A 19362-nucleotide genomic window follows, 5' to 3' on the forward strand; every position below is an offset into this window, starting at 1 on the left:
ACAGCCCCGGTAGAAATATCCTCACTTTCCAGTTGAAATAGTGGCACCCAGAAAAACTTAAGTGACTGTCTCTAGGACACAGAACCTGTATTAGTTAGGGTCACACACACTAGCTGTTGAAACAAGTCCCAAGGTGAAGTGGCTTAATAAACAGAAACATATTCCTTGCAATAGATGATTATGATGAATGATTGATAGCTAGCTAGATAGATGATATATAGATAGATGATAGATAGATAGATAGATAGATAGATACATAATACATAGATAGATGATAGATAGATAGATAGATGATAGATAGATAGATAGATAATACATAGATAGATGATAGATAGATGATATATAGATAAATAGATAGATAGATAATAGATGATAGATAGATAGATAAATAGATAATAGATGATAGATAGATAGATAGATAGATAGATAATACATAGATAGATAGATGATAGATAAATAGATGATAGATAATAGATGATAGATAAATAGATGATAGATAATAGATGATAGATAAATAGATGATAGATAATAGATGATAGATAAATAGATAGATAAATATATATAGATAGATAGATGATAGAGAGATAGAATTAGTTGCAGTATTAACTAAGAGATTTCAGGCATTAAATTATAATTAACCCATTAACGACGTTTTTGATAGTATGATGAACTCATGAATTTTATTCTTTTTATTCACTTTTTCCTGTCTTTGTGAAATAGTTTCATCATTTTTATAATGACTATAATTTATAATTGACAAAAGGCGATCCTTTTATCGCTTTCTGAACTTGGCATGAGAGACTCATCTAAGAGTCATTTGCTTAAGACACGTTTGCATTGTCTCTTCTACCAGAACATACCTGTTGTACGGGAAGAAGAGTGGTCTCATAAAACATGTGTTGACCCACTGAATAGTTTGTAGTTACATATGAACTGAGACACCCTTATTTCTCTTGTATGTTTTTAATGTTTATTTAATTGAGAGAGAGAGAGAGAAAGAGCACGAGTGGGGGAGGGGCAAAGAGAGAGGGAGGGAGAGTCCCAAGCAGGCTCTGCACTGTCAGCACAGAGCCCGACGTGGGGCTCGAACCCACAAACCATGACACCGTGACCAGAGCTGAAATCAAGAGTCGACCGCTCAACCGACTGAGCCACCCAGGTGCCCCTCTTTTAAATGATGTTAATTTAGGAAAAAAATCCTCCCTGAGAAATAGAAGCGGAGGCAAGGCAATGAATGGAAATGAGATGGAGAGATTAATTGGAGAAAGAAAACATCGCGTTGGCTCTGCCCTATATTGGACGTTCGCTACGTCAGCGAATGGATGATATATAATTATGAAAAGACATTGTCGAAATAGTACACGAGCCTATTGATTTTGCCATCATGGGTACATTATTCTCTTACCTTTGTGAGATTAAAATGAGTGAAGAGAGTACAAAGATGCTCCGTAAATTAGAGTCATTCATTTTCATTTTGAGAAAAAGAAAGTATGTCATATTTTCCGCATTTTAATTGAGATCTGGCAGATAAGAACTTTGTAAAGTAATACTTTTAAAGGGAATTTACTTCTGTCATAACAGTAAATAAGCATGATGATAACCGTAGTAGCCTCAAGGTAAAGTATTGAAGAGATTTCGCACCGTAAAGGACAGGCAGTTTGCAAGTGATGTTGATACTTTTAATTGTGCTGTCACAGATACTGTAATGCGTGGTATGTAATTTCACTGTATTATGTAATTAGGGTTTTAATTCAGCAGGTATTTACTACATACCTATAAAAAGTACGTTCCCATGGGGCGCCTGGGTGGCTCAGTCGGTTAAGCGGCCGACTTCGGCTCAGGTCATGATCTCGCGGTCTGTGAGTTCGAGCCCCGCGTCGGGCTCTGTGCTGACAGCTCAGAGCCTGGAGCCTGTTTCAGATTCTGTGTCTCCCTCTCTCTGACCCTCTCCTGTTCATGCTCTGTCTCTCTCTGTGTCAAAAATAAATAAATGTTAAAAAAAAAAAAAAGTTTAAAAAGTACGTTCCTGTCCTAAGCAGTACAGAAAATAAAAAGAATGTTAGTATATGATTCTTGCCTTCAAAAAAGGAGATGACCTAGTTAGGAAGGCAATACTCACGCAACAATCAACAACAACAACAACAACACCAACAGCAACAATAGTAACGGCAGCATCAACATTTGTTGAGCTCTTATTATGCGCCTAATGCTGCATGACTCGTTCTTACTGGCAGAAAATCGTGAATCACAAGTCCCCGCCACAACCCTGTAAGCGGGCCATTATTCTACTCCCATTTTATAGATGAAGACACGGAAGGTCAGGGAGTTTATCCAGCCCCGTCAGAGAATGAGCTGGTCTACATAAATTTCCAGATACATGAAGAAACATTCGAGGTCCCTTGCTTCATCATTTGGGATGCACTTGTGCTAACGCATGTGGTCCAACTTGTACAAGAGCAGAGGGATCTGGAACTCTTTCCTTGATGACTCAGGGTTCTCACGATGCACTTCGGCTGTTTCATCTTGTTTGAATTTGGTGATTCAGGGCTACAACCCCTGTTCTGACTGGTGTCGGACGGCCAGGAGCCACAATCGTTGCAGTTATGTGTGAATTAAGGGTCAGTTCCCTCTGAATGAAGCCCGGGGTGAACTTGCTCGAAACGAAGTCATACACATTTGAAATAAATTTCCTATGTTCCCGCGGCTCTGGGAGTTTTTTAGTCATGTGTATGTATGGTGGTCTTTCTTCTGGTTCCAGGCTGTGAACGGAATGATGGGGCTGTGTAATCAATGAGATACAATTACAGGTGTCGCAAGAAGAAAAACATTAGCAATATTTCCCTTTCTGCAATTTGAAATCACTGCAGTAAACAGTAAAGAGCGAGGTGGAGAAGGAAAAGATCATAGAGATAAATGAAGACCAACGAATGAGCGAAGCACAGACTGTTTTTTGAGCTTTGCTGCGGGGAGGGGATCAGCCATGTCACCTGCGTTTTGGCAAAGACTCAAAGGCAGACGGGGGAGTGGGAGCTGGGTTGTGCAAACTGGAGCCTGCTGGTGTGGGAAAGCTACATCCGGGCTAGCTAGAAGTGGGGTATTCATTCAGTGGTTGGCAGGGGAGTGTGTGTGGCTTTCTCTGGTCGGTCTTAAATTCGATGCAGGGACAAAAATTAGGGAAGCCGTCAGTTTTTGATCAAGTCCTAGCCATTTCCGGCTGACTGTTACAGACATTACTGCTTCGCTTCCTGGATTGTTACTAGAGATAGCAGTCTGGCTTCCTGGGAGTCTGATAGCATACTGGTATCCTGGGTGGTTTGTCGCCAGGAAAAGGTTGGCTTCCCGGGGGGCAGTTTGCTGCAGGCTGTGAGTCAAAATTCTGTTTTTGTATATGGTGTCTGGACATTGTCCAGACGTACGTTTAGTTTCTCAAAACAGAGAGGTGAACTCCATGTGCGGTCTCGTGTGAAAGCATGGACGTGGCAGGAAATGGGCAAGAGAGTTGGTTACAGAGGTGTTTCCGTAGGGATAGACCCTAAGAGAAGCAATTCACAGAGCGAGGAATAAGAAATGACGCCATTCTCTATCATACAAGCGGCCACTAAAGTGGCAGGGCCATCTTCTTACAAGAAGACGTCAAGGGCTTCCACTATTAAAGCAAGTCGACAATTGATGCCTTTTGCTGTTAAAAAAAAAATATTCGGAGTTAGTTAGTAACCCAAGATTAACAAGCAACTGGATAGTGAATAAAGTTTAGAACGGCATAAGTGGTACCTTCCAGAGGCTGCTGGGTAAAGCCGCCGAGTCATGGGACAGCCCAATCAGCCCAGTGGCGGTGGCAAAGAGGCAGACCGTCGGCAGAATTTATGGGGCCCTCCATTTGCCACAGAGCTCATAACAACCCTCAGTCGTAGATCAAAGCCTGCTTCCTAGATTACAGCTTTGGAACACGTTTGACAGGGTCTTAGCACTTCATTCCAGATTTCTGTTAATTGTCCATCTGTCAGCCTCCACGCTGCCTCCAGGATCTCTCACCAAATCTGTCTTCCATGCCTGCGTGTCAAGCTGCCTCTTCCTTAGCTTCTGTCTCTACTCCCCCCCGAGCCGCGCTAGATCAGCAAACCCAACAAGTACTATGTTACGCTTAAATGTCTTCCTTCTCTTCAAGTTTCCAACTGCTGACATCCCTATGCTTAGGCACCGTGATGGTGAACACTTACTCTATCCTGTCCTTTACAGAAGAATTCCAAGAATTCTGTTTCGAGGTAAATTGTACTTAGGTGTAGAATGACTCCCTTTTTCTCCATTAATTAATCATGTCTGGAGATAGCCGAACTATGGGACATAAGCTTCTCTGATGAATAATACCGCTGCCCACGTCGGGCCAGTTAAGCAAATTGCAGCGAGGATGCCTTCGAATGCCTGACCCTGTCTCTAAGGAGGGTGCCGAGGTGATAGAATCACATTCAATGGAGGGAAGATTACATATCAGTTAGCTTAATTTTTCCCCCAAGTGTAATCGGAATAGAATAGAATGAAAGCAATAGAAGAACAGAAAAAGAGGTGTGTGTGTGTGTGTGTGTGTGTGTGTGTGTGTTGTCACGCCTGCACTGACTAATCATGGCTTTGTTAGCAAATTTGTTGTGAGTCAGTGTCATCTAGTGAAACTCAAAGGAGAGGGTATATGCAACACTCTCTAATTCTGAATTCTTGCCCCTGAGGATGAGCCATACAGGAACAAAGTGGGTTCGCCCAGAGTCGTTTCTTTCGCTATGTTCACGCATAAGAATTTCAGACTGACATGGGGCCATTGACAAGTGTAGGTTCCTAGAAACCAGATGGAGACAAAGATGATCGTCACGGGCCTCATGAATCCAGAAACGTGAAAAACAAGGTAACGTCAGTGCCGCGGTCACTAATAATATGGCCAGTGCTGTGTTCGTTTCCTACCGCTGCTGTAACAAAATACAGCAGACGGGTGGCTTAAACAGAAATGTGTGTTCTCAAGAGTTCTGGAGGATAAGGATCAAGACATGGGGAGGGTTGGTTTCTCCCGAGGCTTCTCCTCGGCTTGCAGAAGGCTGGCTTTGCTCTGTGTCCTCGCATGGTCTTCCCTCTGTGAATGTCTGTGTCCTCATTTCCTCGTCTGATAAGGACACCAGTCATGTTGGCGTCGGCCCATCCTAATGACCTCCTTTTACCTTAATCACCTCTTTAAGGTGCTGTGTCCAAGTATGGTCACATTCTGGGATGCTGGGGGTTTCGAACTTCAACCTAAGAATTTGGGGGAGACGCAAATTTGCCTATAACAAGTGCCTATTTGCAGTAAAAGTAGGCTCCTCCAGGGGCGCCTGGGTGGCTCAGTCAGTAAAGCGTCTGACTTCGGCTCAGGTCATGATCTTGTGGTGTGTGAGTTCAAGCCCCGCGTCGGGCTCTGTGCTGACAGCTTGGAGCCTGGAGCCTGCTTCGGATTCTGTGTCTCCTCCTCTCTCTGCCCCTCCCCTGCTCATGCTCTGTCTCTCTGTGTCTCTCTCAAAAATAAATAAACATTAAAAAATTTTTTTAAAAAAAGTAGGCTCCTCCATTGTGTGCTAGGGGTAAAAATAGGGCTCCCGTATTGAAACTGATCCAGAGTTACATCTTGTTTCCCGGGGAAATATTAGAATATTGGAATTCTAAAATCTTATTTTAACTTTTATAAGTTCACATATTTTGCAGAAAATCTTATAAAGTGAAATATCTTTACAACATATTTGGAAGACTCCCATGATGTTTCAGGTTTAAAGAAAATCATTTTAATTTTGAATGTAAAAGTACTCATCATTTCATATTTCTATTTTTATAGATACTTAGAATAAAATACCTAAAAAATAGTTTTTTCAAGCATGCAATTTGAAAATAGAGCATCACATGGCTGTCTTATATGCCACTATTTCAGAGGACAAAGTGAATAGATTTTATAGTAATCGATCTGAAAAAAAAACTGTAAATGAGTAAAAACTGACTAGAGAGGAATTCAGTTTAAAGATGGGAAGATAAGAATATGATAATGAAATTCGATTTTTAATTATACAGGGATAGAAAATTGAAATCACCCGGCTATCTTTGACTCCTCCAAAATATTGTATAATAAATATATTCATTTATATGAGTAGCATAAATAGCATTTTGGCGTGGGTGTAACCAAGCTAGAGAATGTCAGGGAAGGCTCCTTAGCAATGTTAGACCCAACGATTCTCCTGCAGAACCAGGTCAACTTAAGAAGGAATACATCCCCCTCGACACAGAGTGAGAGCTGCAGCATTGATATTCTGCCGTGTCTTTTGGTATTTCAACAGGGTACTGCTCCAACTCCTCAGATTTGCTCAGCCCAGAAAATTCCACGTGTCCATCAGTTCACTGGGTTCATCCCAAGGTGATCTAGTTTAAACTGATTCATCTAAATCACACCTGAGTGTCTGTGTCCTCATGTCCTCTTCCGATAAGGACGCCAGTCACAGTGGGCCAGGCTGTACAGAGGGTGTAGGGGGTTCAGAGTAATCCTCAGTAAAATTGTGAAGTGCTTTCCCTTTGACAAACTCCCCTCAAAGTACGCCCTCCTCACTGGAGAGCCACCGGCTCTAACGTCCCACCCAGGCCGGCATTTCTGAGATGTCCTCCTCCTCCAGCCTCTAGGTCATCCTGTTAGAATGTCAAGGGTTGTTCATGCTAACATTTCGATGGCTCATTTACATATTAATTCTCCCAAGCGTCCTTTAACAGTGTGGTTAATAGTAAGATTTTTTAAAAATATTTTTAAATGTTTATTTCTGAGACAGGGAGAGACAGCACATCAGTGGGGAAGGGGCAGAGAGAGAAGGAGACACAGAATCTGAAGCAGGCTCCAGGCTCTGAGCTGTCTGCCCAGAGCCCAACGTGGGGCTCGAACTCACAAGCAGTGAGATCAGGACTTGAGCCGAAGTCGGTCGCTCAACCGACTGAGCCACCCAGGCTGTTACCCTGTTAATAGTAAGATTTTTAAGGCCTCTGGAAAATTGGCAAAAGCAGTTTCCTGTAGGGGTGCCCGAGGCTCAGTCGGTTAAGTGTCTGACTGTTGGTTTTGGCACAAGTCATGATCTCACAGTTCATGAGTTTGAGCCCCGTGAGAGGCTCTGTGCTGACAGCTCAGCCTGCTTGGGAGTCTGTCTCCTGCTTTCTCTTCCCCTCCCGCACTCATTCTCTCTAAAAAATAAACATTAAAAGAAACAAACAAACAAACAAACAAATTTCCTGTACTAGAAAGTTCAAAGTCACTCCACACCATGCACCCCTAGTAACCGAATCATACTTCACACGGTGTTTAAAATACTTTCCTGGATCTCCTAGATTGTATTTAACAGAACACCTTCAGTGCTTAGCTTCTTTGAAGACATCGGTTTGGTGATGAATATCAGAAAGCTGAAGGTGCTTTTTACCTGGAGAAATCAAGCTTCTCAGCAATAAACTTTAGTCCCTCTAAGATTCAGGACAAAATTATTCCAGCGGTCTGACAAATGCACAAGAAGTTTGCTTGTCTTTCTAAGTCCTTTGCTCAAGTCGCCATAGCATAGACAGCAAGTGTAAGACTACTAATAACCAAAACAATAGTAATAGCCAGTGACTAGCTTCACATAGAAATCGAGAATCACTCCTCGTTTTCTACCTTTTTCCACTGCCTTTCTGAATGCCAGGAAACCATAGTGCAACTCTTCACATCGATTTATAAATGGAGATGTAAAGATACAGTCTCACGCAATTGCTATTTCCTCTTCATTCCTGAGGACGCCACAATTTCTGTGAGTCCCACTGTGAAATAGTCAACCCTTTTTCTGAGCTGTTTTCTAAATAAGCGATTATAGACAAATTCGGTTTATACTCCTTCGGTAAATACGGGACGCATTAATTGCTGTTTTTGAAATGTCCAGGCAGAAACAAATCATTGACTCTTCTTCCATTTTGCAATAACTTTTTTTAAAAAGGCAATTTTATTTTTCTCGCAAATCCCAGAGAGGCATCCACAGCTAGTGTCTGAATCGGGAAAGGAAAGAACAAAAGAAATCCAGTCAGACAATAGACAAAATAAATTCTATTTTAGGCAAAGCTCTGTAAACTGCAGTATGACCGTGGAACATTTGTTTTTTGTAACTATTTATGGAGGATTTAAACCCAAGGACTAGGTTTCATCTGCTGCCTCTGTGCATAGCTGAGCCTGGCAACTCTTGGAGAAGCCAATAAAAGCCAGGTTGGATTATTGAGCAATGCTCCATAGAATGACTGCGTCCCAGGATTTATGTCCAGATCCTGCCCTTGGGGACACTCACTCAGCTCCCGTGGAGGTCAATATCAGCGGTGGACAGATCATGATCCACACGATGGTTGTTCAGTTATATACATTTCTCAGACACCATCACTTGTTTACATCATTTGTAAAGCCACGATCCTAAGGTTCGACTAATGAAATGAAGCAGTATACTCATGATGCACCATTTGATAACTGTTTTGTAAGTATATATACATACTTACACACACGTATCGTCTGAAACATTTCCAGGGGCTAGGGAGTAAGAATACTCATGTCTAAATATTGTAAAGTCATTAATTACTCATACAGACTATTAAATGAAATATATTCTGATGTGTTCATCCTCCTACCTTGGTAAATATACCCTCAGATAGCGAAACAAAAAAATTGTAAATACTGTTTCTCCTGCTTATCTATGACTGAAAGGCATCAAAGTAATCAATGGTGACTCAGTTTATTTATTAATGCACACGTCTAAGCATTAGGCTACGGATCAGAAGCATTTGAGTAATCAGATAAAGCATATGTAACTCACAGATCATTGTGTATTGTTCTAAAAATACTATTTTTCTTGACTTTTTTCAAAACAATCACCAAATTTGTTGTTACAAGTAATATCTTGGCACAGTTTTTGTTCTAAAGGCAAGACTGTCAGGTTAACAACTTTTCTTAGGTTATTGTAGTTTTTAGATTTTTTTTCACTCATTTCAGTTTGTAGAAACTTTATTCTAGTAAAGAAGTACCAATCAGGAGTGTCAATGAAATTGTTAAAGCAATGCTTAGATTCAGAAGTCACTGTCATATTATAATGGGTCACCTATGATACCATTATCTTATAGAATATTACAAAATATTTTATTAATTGTTTTAATGTTTATTTATTTTAAAAGAAGGAAAGCACAAGTGGGGGAGGGGCAGAGAGAGTGAGAGAGAATCCCAAGCAGGCTCTTCACTGTCTTCACAGACCCCCATGTGGGGCTCGACCTCATGAACCGTGAGATCATGACCTGAGTCGAAATCAAGAGCCAGGTGCTTCACCAACTGGGCCACCCAAACATCCCTACAAAATATTTTAATTTCGCTATATAAATTACTATCAGAAAGTATGATTTTCATCACCTCTGTAACAATAGCTGGATCTTCTCTCTGTAGCTACACCTGCATACATACAAATTTAATTATATAATGGCCTGTTTAATATTTCCGAATGTTCTTCAGCCTTTACGGACAATTCTTGAGATATTAGGCTACTCCGTGAGTACATCAGGAACCACAAATTAGAACATGAAGAGAAGAAGGAAGGAAGGGAGGAAGGAGGAAAGAAAGAAAGAAAGAAATAAAGAGAAAGAAAGAAAAAGAAGGGAGAGAAAGAAGGGAGGGAAGGAGGAAGGAAGGAAGGAAGGAAGGAAGGGAAGGAGGAAGGAAGGAAGGAAGGGAGAAAGGAAGGAAGGAAGGAAGGAAGGAAGGAAGGAAGGGAGGAAGGAAGGAAGGAAGGGAGGAAGGGAGGAAGGGAGGAAGGAAAGGGGAAAAAAAGAAATGGACTTTCAGTAGTTAGTGGGAAATAATTCTCTATTATTCAAGAGCCAATTTTGTCCACGCCTTCTAAGATAAAGGACTCAACAATTATTTCATTTTTCTTTTCTCTTACCTTAGCAATTCCACTGTATCAATCCTTTCCATACACCAAAGAACATCAACTCTGGCAGCAAAATAACACAAAACGTCAAGGCATTCAGCCGTGGTCTCCTTTTGCCTAGAGAACACAGGCAAGCCATGTAGAGAAGTACGTCCCAGAAGTTTGAAAAACGTTCACCACAAATGTGTGTGTGAAATGCAGGGCCTGAACACAGTTCTCTTCCCCACTTCTAGAACGTTCTCAGGTACTGACCCTCCACCATTCATCTCCACCATTGCGTGTGTGTCAATTTGCAAACGATGCTGAGGTGACGACACTTTCAGTGGCTCTGCTCCCCGGTTGGCAGAAATCACTTCAGTTGTTTCAATTGCGATGTGCCCTTTTGCTCACTGTGTAAGTGGGCCAGCTGTGTTGAGGTCAATTTGTTATCCTCTCTCCTGTGTTTTGATATATCATAAGTGATAAGGGCAACAAATTCTCTAGGTTGCTTGGCCAGGTTATCATTTCAACCCAAGTGTCATGTTTCACGGGTTCGAAAGCTGCCACCGTCTGAGAGCCTTTATTTTCTGATCGGCCGTCTCTTGAAATGCTAGGAGAGGAAGCCGGGGTGCTGTGCCGGGACCACTCTTCCTCTCAATGTCATTGCCCAGTAGCAGCCAGCCTTCGTCATGACGTCACATTCGTCTCCTCCAGAGTGGTGTCACTTTTTGAGATATTTTCCCCTGAGATACTTATCATTGGGAAGGGTACAGAGAAATGGTTTGATGCGGATGCAAATAGATGTAAGTATTTGTAAATTTTTGCAGAATAAAGCCATGCATTTGGTCTTCTCTCAAATGTGAGCCAATAGTAGGGGCCCCTGGGTGGCTCAGTCAGTTAAGTATCCAACTTCAGCTCAGGTCATGATCTCATGGCTTGTGAGTTCGAGCCCCGCATCAGGCTCTGTGCTGACAGCTCAGAGCCTGGAGCCTGCTTCGGATTCTGTGTCTCCCTCTCTGTCTGCCGCTTCCCTGCTCTCTCTCTCTCTCTCTCTCTCTCTCAAAAATAAACACTAAAAAAGTTTTTTTTTAATGTGAGCCAATAGTAATGAAAGCATAAGTTGACAAAGCTCTCTTAACTAGTTTTGGAGAGATGCATCACATTTCTAAAAGTAACAGTATCGTTAACGATGGTCCAATCATTTCCCTTTAGCTTTGTAATGTATTTTTGTGTTTCATTCAAATACAAACTACCTGATTAGAAGACTACTTTTGAAATTAAAAAAAAAAAAAAGGTGATTTTATTAAGGTCTGTGTCAGGAGAGTGTAGAAAAGTATTTCAATATCCCTGACCCACTGATGTATTTTGAACCTAAGAATTACCTTAAGTGTTATTATGTTTGTTGCAGTCATTGTTTCTGTTTCCACCTGGCACAAAATAGCGTTTGCTGTGTATGGACCGAGTCACCACTCACAAAACTGGGAGTATGGTTGGCTTTTAGTAAATGTGCACATTGGCAAATCTAGTAGGTAAGCTTCTGTTAAGTCAGGGTGTCCTGTTACTTAAACACAAACAGTTGGTTGTGAGTTCCTGGCCATTAATCAGCTTGTAAATAACCACATTATTACAACAGGAGAAAATTTTCTTCCTGTAGGTCTCCTGTCGTATGTATTACGTATCCCTATTTCTCCATGACGTTGAAAATGACACCATGTTGAGGCGCCTGGGTCGCTCCGTCGATTGAGCGTCCGACTTCGGCTCAGGTCATGATCTCGTGGTCTGTGAGATCAAGCCCGGCATCAGGCTCTGTGCTGACAGCTCAGAGCCTGGAGCCTGCTTCGGATTCTGTGTCTCCCTCTCCGTCTGTCCTTCCCCTGCTCATGCTCTGTCTCTCTCTCTCTGTCAAAAATAAATAAACCTTTTAAAAAATTTTAAAGAAAAGGAAATAACACTCTCCTTTAGAGAGGCACAGCTTAAGCTTATACATCACTCGATTATTCTTTTTTTTAATGAGCATATGTGTAAGTATCAATTCTTTACTTTAGCACGACCATTCATAATCATTTTTAAGGGCACTTGACTTAGTGAGACATTTGGGATTTTTAGGAAATATTTTATTTTAGATATGAAAATAAAAATTATTCAGAGACCATTTCACAGTAATACTTCGTATCAATGGCTTTAATACGATTAATAGAAGTTTGGAAAACAGGACTCAATAATGACCTTTGTATATATTAAAATATTATAATTACATATAGGTTTGAAGGCTAAAAATTCACTGCTCTCTGTTGAACATCAAAGTAAAATCTATCTCCTAAGTTCTAGATTGGTCTAAGAAGATTTTATTCCGAGTTTTGACTAGTTGTTTTGTTAAAATGTGCTATATGAAGAATGGCACTACCTGCTGCTTTGGATCTGGGAGAAAAGACCAGTGTTTCATGGTGTTTCATGTTTCCACTGATAATAGATCCCAGTGGAAAAATAAAATCCTGATACTTCTCTAGGACAATTATAGAAACTGGGGGGGAGGCTTGTTTTTCTCTCTTTATGAGTTGGGCAATGACTTTTCTAAGAGCATTTCATTATTAGCTCTTCTTAATTTGGGGGAAAAGTTATTGGGTTCATTATAAATAATCATCCTCTGATCTCAGCTGAGTTGGGTGATCAAAATGAAGTAGTACATCCAATAGGTGTGCAATACCCATTTGGTGAAGTTGATTATTTTGTTCTAGAAAAGTATTAGCTGCTCAGAGATGTGATGTCTTGTACCTTCACACAAAGGAAGGTACTGAGTAGAAGAGGGCTGAGGAGGGACTCTTGAAGTCCAGGATGGGAAGTGGGAAATCTCTAAAGTGAAAACTTGAATGAGAAAAATATTTATTTTGGATAAAAATTTAGAAACTGTACATGGCACTCCCATCAAATAGTGAGCCTCACAGCCGATGTCAAGTTTTGCTAACTAGACATCAGGTGGGAAACCCATTATGGCCCATTCTGGATTTGAGGGGAGTGAGGGATTGACGAAGAGGGAGTTTTAAAAAATCACTTCCCTTGTTTATATCCTTGGCATGCTCCATCAAAAAAATCCTCAAATGAGCTTCCTAGTATGATTTTCTTCAAGAAAAGACTTTCAAAACTTTACATCCCGAACATCAAACACAGCTATCAGACTGCATGGTGGCAAGCAGATGTGAATCTGCTTGTTCCTGGATAACCCTGCATGATTCCCCAGGAGTAACTGTGGAACTCACTAGATACCTTCTGTGGCCAAGTACTTCTCCCCAGGGCTTGGGCAATAGACGCTACATCCCAATGTCAACTCTGCGAAGTGACCAGGCACCCAAGGGGTTCTTCTGTGAGGAAGGAGTCAGGGAGATCTATATCCCAAACTAATTCCAGTGAAAGAGTTCTAGCCACAGTTCTTTCTTAGAGCAGTGTATCATTTTGGTTCCTTGAACGATAGTCATCATTTGCTGTGCCATTGCTATATCCCTAAAATGGGGCTAAGTGTCTTGTTTTTAATGACAACTGGGTGACTTGGAGAAGTAGCTATGGAGAAGTGGGCCTGAATTTAGATGACCCACTTCTGACTACCAGCTTTGCCACCAACCACTCTGTGGACCAAAGTGATTCCAAACTTCCCTGAGAATCAGGATCCCATCTGTCAACTTTGTACATCCACACTTCACGAGCTGTGATGTAGATGACAAATCTCTTCGTACCTCTGAAAGTGCTTTATAAACTGTAAAGTGCTATCCAAATGTCAGCTGTGACTTAGATTAAAATTATCCAGCGAACGAATGCTGGAATGGAAGCTTCCATTCCTGGCTGTATCCGCGGAAGAGAGTGCTGGTGAACTTTTCCTCAAGTTGAAAAACGCATTCCAAAACCTTCTCTTTATAAATAACCTCCCCCAAATGATAATGAACAAAGTCCTTCTTTTTCCACACCCAAAAGCACATGTTGTTCTCTAATAACAATGAAGGGAACTGTAGTTTTATCTCGTGCTTTCCCTGAAGTCCTGTGTGGAACGCCCATCCATTCTCCTCAGGTCTGATGTGAGGCCAGCCTGTTTCACAGCTGATGTGGTTGGAAAATCATCAGGAAAGAGAAAGAGGACATAGCAGGGAATTTGCCATTTGATAATATTTTAAACAAGTACCCACATGGTAATTCTACAGAGCCCTCCCTCGGTCCTACCAACTCTGCCACGATTTCTCAGTGAAGGCTACGTCACGGTAGACGTTGAATATGATAAACTCGTGGATATAAAAGTATATATGCCTTCTCTTCTCCTTTTTCTTACTGATGACTGGAGACCTATTGAGCATTAAAAAAAAATAATACAGATATGGAGGCTTGAGTTATGCTGAGGCGATGGCCAAGGTAGCAGATTTCTTTATAGTTTCTTTTCTCATTTATTATGTGAGAAAATTCAGGAATTACATCAATAAAGCTTACTAAGTTATGTAACTTGAAGCCTTATTGATACTTGTGACTGTGGTTTTATTAAATTATAATGATTCATTGGTTTGTTTTTTAAACAACAAATGGTTATTTTTCCCATAATTCCATGGGTCAGAAATTCAGGAGCCATGTAGTTCTGGCTCTGAAACTCTCATGAGGTTGCTGATATCGGGTGAGCGTGCTACATCATCTGAAGGCTTGACTGGGGCTGGAAGACACACTTCCAAGATGACTGAACTCATATGGCCATTGGCAAGAAGCCTCAGTTCCTAACACATGGGTCTCTCCATAAGGCCGCTTGAGTGTCCTCATGATATAGTAGCTGGCTTCCCCCAGGACGAGTGCCTGAGGGAGAGAGCAAAGAAGGAAACAACAGGACATTTTATGTCCTAGCCTTGTGAATCACGCGTCAGCACTTCCATCAGTTTCCATCCATTTGAAGCACGTCACTAAGTCCAGCGGGCCCTAAAGGGGAAGATTATTCATCTATACCTTCTCGGGGGAGGATTGTTAAGGATTTGTGGCAATACTTTTAAACTATTGCATCAGCCTTAACTTTTTTTTTTTTCACTTACAGTCCACACCCAGTCCATCAGGGAGTCCTATGGGCTGTATCTTTGTTAAAAAAAAAAATTCCAGAATTCAACCCTCTGCTACTAACTCAAATGCTATTCCTATCTAACTGGCTGTAGTTTCTTGTTTTGCACCCCCTGTCCCCCCAGCCTTCATCCTACTTTCAAGGTAGCAGTCAGATGGATCCTTCTAAAACACAAGTCAGATCACAACCCATCTCCCACAGAGTGGAAGGCCAGTCCCTCACAATGGTTGGTAAGGCTGTGGTCCTCCTGCATCTTTGAACATAGCTCCCACTTTCTCTTCCTGATCCTGGCTGAGTTGGGTGGCCAAAATTAATCAGTACGTCAAATAGGCACACATGCCCATGTGTCATAGACTCTGGGTCTAAAGTTCTCTCTTGTCTAGCTAAAGAGCAGGATGCAGGATGAAAAACGAGATATGGCTAAGGTCCAAGAAAAGACAAGAGCCCCAAATAAGGTCCTTGCCCTGTATTTATTCAGATCAGAAGGCTTACAAACATCATGGGTGTGTACAAAGAGAGAAAGAAACTGGGAACATTAACTTGGGGATATGAGGGAAGAGGGGGTTTTGAAGATATACAGTGTTTGGGGTTTTGGTCAGTATAAAACAAAATCTGGGCGCCAGGCAGTCGGGAAGAAGGTTGTTTACGGCAGATGTGAGGCAGCACCTCTGTTTATCTTTGCCAGCCTTGGGGATGAGACAGATAGGGGGAATGACCTCAGGGTTAATAAGGCACCTTTTCTTTTGTTAACCATCTTCGCTCTGGGCTGCTTTGCCTGCAGCGCAGGGGTCAATAGTCCAATTCACCAATTTACCTAACCTGGACCTATTCTCCTGTGAAAGCAGCTTTCTGCTATAGTACTAAATTGGGGGTGCTTTCACCCTGAACATCTAATCTTGTTTATTTCATATACCTGTGTATTGGGCACCTTTGCACCGTTTCTATTTTAGGCCTTTGCCTCTCCCTCTCTATTCCAGGGGCTCTGCACCCCCTTTCTATTTTGGGGTGCCTTTGCACCTCCCTATTCATGGCGCCTTCGCACCTCCCTATTCTTAGGGTGTCTTTGCCACCCCCCTATTTTTGGGGTGCAAATCTGGTTTACCCAAACTCAGTGTGAGCATTTTATGGCTCTGTATTTCTTTATGCCTTGTTAACCGATTGGTGTAAGCCCGAGGGATTCCTAAGCTTATCCCCCACACTCATGAAGTAAAGTTGAGTATCTTATTCTACAAAATTATTGGCTGCTCAGTAACATGGACATCATTCATCTTTCCAATGAGGAAGGAGAAGGGAGAGGCTCCTGAGGTCTAAACTGGGAAGTGGAAAATCCCTAAAGTTAAAACTTATGGAAAGAAAAATTGATTTCATAAAAAAAAAGTAGTAACATACAGTTTTGAGTGAATGAATAAAGAATTGAATCAGTCTAGTAGAGAAAGGAAGAAAAGAAGGAACAGGGAGATAAATGGTATTTTTAGAGCAAGACTTGCAGACTCCTTTTAGACAGGAAGGGAACCCACTCAAAGAGTTTTTCTGTCCTTTTATTCTTCATTTCTGTAGTACACTCACTGCTTCTATCTCTCCATCAGACGTGGTTCAGATCTACGCACTGACATAGTTCACTTGGCGTTGGGGAGTGTGCAGATGGCTTTGCGTAGCTCTGCCAAACCATAGCCAGGATTTATGAGCACATGGGGGCAATTGCTCTGAATCTTTTTCTCCCTTCCTCCCACTCCAACAGCTGTCCTTGATGTCGGGCTATCACCTCTTTTACCCTGTTCAAGACAGTTGACATCACCTCAGTCAGGACACTGAGAAGCAAGCATGTATTTATTTTCTAATAGAAACAAGAGGGGGCTCACAGAAATTCTACAAACATTGTTGATACTTCACCCATTGCGTGTATGAATCTATCTTCTGGGGGGGCTGCATGGAGCCCTGCCACACCTGGCTTGGGACTAATAGTCACATTTATGTCCCATAAGAAGAAAGAATTGTCATAGATATTGTCCAAGTGCCCCAAAGCAAATGAAAAATGATTTTTCACGGGACCTCCTATCTCAGGATGACAATTGCAAAATGAATGATTCTAGTTCTGAGAATAGAAGCGACAGAGAAAGAGAAAGGAGGCACACCACACCACAGTGGAATTGCCTGGAAAAGTCAGATGTTGGGGAGGCTGGAGGTGGGCTGCGAAGGGAGACATGGGAGTTATGAAACCAGGAAGAGAGAGAAGACTCCCAGGGGAAGTATTCAGTCTTCCTGGTCACCAGGGCCACTGGTGGACAGTAGGTGGCATTTATTCCTTCACATTCCTACTGTGAATGGATAGGATAGATGTCTTTCAAAGGCACCGTGCCAAGTGGCAGGCTCTTTGTTTTCGTAGTCCTGGGTAGGAGGCCCTGTGTTCTGACTTCACAGGGATATGGGATTTTGAGGATGTGCTTTGAGTGGTGAACCATGGGGAGGCAGGCGTGAGTGCCCTTGAAGAGGGAAGTCCTCCAACCACAGGGCGACACAGGTCCCTGGGCATGAGGCCAGCCGCCAGTGCCATCTAGGAAACAGATTGCTCGCCTCTCTGGCAACGTGCCTTCAGTCGAAAGCTGATGACATCTGGGACGTTGTTCTCTTTTCCTCTTTTCATGGGATCACAGAGCTTTTGAGTTTATTCCTTCAGTGGATGTACATGATAGAGAACTTCCTCAGATGTGGTTAGTATCCACCTCCCTTCAAATAGGAGAGCCTTTCTTGAAAGCACCAAGGTTTAAAAAGAATTAGATTCAAATTAAGTATTTATTTAGAATATTTATGTTTAGAATATCTAAATAGAAAAATATTTAGATTCTGTGTTCTAAGGAAAGATATGTGAAATGACCTGACAGGTCATTTTTGCTTGGGACCAAATAAATGCCCTCCAGAAAAATTGTCCTTTAAACTATAGTTTAGCCAACAAAGTTGTTTAGTCTAGGGGGTTTGATTCACGTGCAAAAATACAGCATAGTTTTGTGATACTTCTTGACTTACATTGTTTTTCACTTTTAGCATCCTTGTTTTTCCCCCAAGCTTTACATATTCATTGTAAAGTAAGTTAGTTCTAGTTCATCCCCTTTCCATTCAATGTGAAACTGGTAGACAAAATCTGGTTGGTTATTTTTGCTTTTCTGTAGATCATTGAAGTACAGAAGAGAAAGTTATACTGGGAAACTTAAGTTTCAAAACAAGGTATTTCAAAATGTTTATTGAACAAATCTCCAATAACCCAGGAAGGATTTTAAATTAAAATATATATATATATTATATATATATATATATATATATATAATATATATATCTACACACACACATATATGTGTATGTATATATATACATATATATATACATATATATGTATATATATATATACAGATCACCAAACATTTGCAGCCAATTTATATTTCCAAAAAATCAGAATATAGATAGCACATTAAAAGTGCCAAAAGTTTGAATACCCTCTGTATACCTAGTGATCAGATACTGGTCACTGGAGATTTCAAAAGGACCATCTCCTTTGTCCTTTCAAAAGGACAATTGTGTTGGGCTGTTAAATTCAAGGCCATATTTAGAAAATCAGTTTAGATCCAAGCATATTTACATTTTAGAGATTTTAGGTAAATCTGTGAGGTCTGTAGGGCTCATGGGAATAGGCACCAGGAATCCCCAAATACTAGTTCTCAGCATCCAAGATGCTTCAACTTGTAAGGATTCCGGTCAGGGAACCCAGAGCTAAAGAAAATCTTTTACGTAATGGGGTGGAGAAAGGATCTTGGAAATGGATGCTAAAGGTGCTGTGGGCTCACCAGACCCTGCTATACTGACACAGCCAGATACAGTGTGCTCACCAGAAGGCTTTCTTTGCACACTAAAAGTTGTCGACTTGTTCCAGGAGGGGAACAGACAACCCCCCTCCTCTCCCGCCCCTGCTCTCCCTCAGGGCCTTACACAGAATGCCATTCGTGGGGACTTTGTGGGAATTACAAGCCCTGTAGAAGCATGGTTGCTAAAAGCCTGCCAAGCTAAAATGTTCAAAGAACCTTTCCGTGAGTGCTGCTAACCCAAATCAGTAGGAAAAGGAGTACCTGACTTACTGTTAGAACCTGACCAAATTTCCATCGCACAAGACATATTCTCCCTTCCTGTCTTCCGCTCAAGGCTCTAAGGTTTGAGGGATTCTGCCAGTATCAGGGGCAATGTGTCCCCACCCGGGGGACATGCAGGATTCAGTCACACACAAAGACTGCAACTGAGGTTTTAAGGACTCGGGGAAAGAGCCCTGTTGTTTGTGAAGGCTATTACGCATAGTGACTTAATTTCAGGCTTTGCCATTTT

General features: G+C 41.6%; 1 protein-coding gene across 2 annotated transcripts in view; it reads left to right on the forward strand.

Moving 5' to 3' along the window:
• The window catches only part of XKR4 (XK related 4), a 431032-nt gene that overhangs the window by 170948 nt on the left and 240722 nt on the right, over window positions 1-19362 (forward strand). The gene's annotated exons all lie outside the window — the stretch shown is intronic.

Source organism: Panthera onca, chromosome F2, assembly GCF_046562875.1.
Source record: "Panthera onca isolate mPanOnc1 chromosome F2, mPanOnc1 haplotype 2, whole genome shotgun sequence".
NCBI classification, from domain to species: Eukaryota; Metazoa; Chordata; class Mammalia; order Carnivora; family Felidae; genus Panthera; species Panthera onca.